Here is a 1,813-nt window from a genome sequence, read left to right on the forward strand (position 1 = left end):
CCCTTAATCCATCATTGTTCAAGGGGATCTTTCACATTTCAAAACCCACTGTAATGGACTAGATTTTTGTTTCACATGTCCATATTGTTCACATGAACACCCTTCATCTGAACAAAACTCATACCTTGCGATCCCAACCCTCACATAATCAAATCAGCCAGGAGACCCTTTGGGAGGTGCTCATGTCCTGCAAGGGGAGGTTGTGTCGATAGGACTACTGCTCCTGGAGGGACATGCATGGCAGTTTGCTTTCTCCTCTTCCTTCCACCAAATGAGAATACAAGAAAGCAGAAGACTGTGACCAAGGAGGGGCCTCACCAGACCCCAATAGTTATTCAAAGATGATGCTGTCCTGGTACCTAAAGATCATGCATTGCTGGTCCTCCGGGTCCCTTTGTTCCTTTATTGCATGTACTTCTGTGATTTCATTCCTGTCAGAAGCTAAATTAAATTCTCAGAGCCAGGAAATAAGAAGGATCTCCTCATGGGTTTAAAGTTGAAGACAGAAAGATATCATCACAACTACATGCAGGGAGAAATCAACACGCCAGGGAAGGAGTGGGACGAGGGCACACTGAGAACGGTGTCCTTCTGGCCTTCGCTGCAGAAATGTTTCTATGCAAGCCAGCGTTTGTTTTCATGAGACAAGACTAATATCTCCCGCAAGACCTGGAGTCCTCCCTGTGCCCAGAACCTAAAATATCTGGAATCACATAGAAGGAGGGCCCAGACTCGACTCTAATACTCAAAGAACTAAAATGCTAACAATTATTTTGTGAGCGTGAGCAGTGACCCAGGCCTAATGGGAAGGAACAAGTGTTAATCATAATTATTCTGTCTGAGGAAAGTCATTTGCATTAATAGAAACTTTTTATCTACTTTAGAATATCAGAATTAATACTGATTTTTAGCACTGTCTTCAAACCTTTAAAAATAATTTCTTAATCAGAATCTATGTCACAAATTTATTTTTGGTTCCCATATCCCTCTGCTCCTCCCCCCTTCCTCCATGCATTTGTGGCCTTTCTAGAAACTTAAGATCCATATACTATTTCCTATCATCTATCTTTTATTTTTCTCTTTATTCATATTTTGAGTTTCTCATATAAAAGAAACCATGCAATATTTAAGCTTGTGTGTCTGATTTATTTCACTTAAAATGATGATCTCAAGGTGAATCTATTTTTCCACAAATGAAACAAGTTTATCCCTCTTTATAGCAGAATAGGACTCCACTGAATATATTTTCTTTATCCATTCATCTGTTGATAGGTATATAGGCCTCCTCACAGACCTATGTGCTGCTATAAAACATGGATTTGCATGGGTCACTGTAACTTTAACTTTTTTGAAAGATAACTTAGAGGGGAATAGCTCAGTGAAATAACTTCCGCTTTTAGTTTTTTCAGGAAGTCTCTGTATTGATCTCCATAGTAGTGGTTGTACTAGTTTATACTCTCATCAATGAACAAAGATTCTACTTTTTCCAGGAACCTCGCCAGCATTTATTTAATTTCTTGAAATGAGCCAATTTTCTGGAGTGAGATGGAATCTCCCTGTTCCTTCAGTTTACAATTCCTGAAGAGCCGGCAACAATGACCCTTTTTTCATGTACTTATTGGCCACTTGTACTTCTTTTGAGAACTGTTTGTTCATTTCAATTGCCAAATTTTGATTGGATCTTTTATTTTGTGGAGTCTAACATTTTTGTTCTTTATATATTCAAGATATTAGTCCTCCCTTCAAGGAATACGTGGCAAGAGCTTCTTCCAGCTCAGAGGGTTGTCTCTGCACTCTGTCGGTCCCTTTGCCA

Source organism: Octodon degus, unplaced genomic scaffold, assembly GCF_000260255.1.
Source record: "Octodon degus isolate 3935 unplaced genomic scaffold, OctDeg1.0 scaffold00075, whole genome shotgun sequence".
Lineage (NCBI taxonomy): Eukaryota > Metazoa > Chordata > Mammalia > Rodentia > Octodontidae > Octodon > Octodon degus.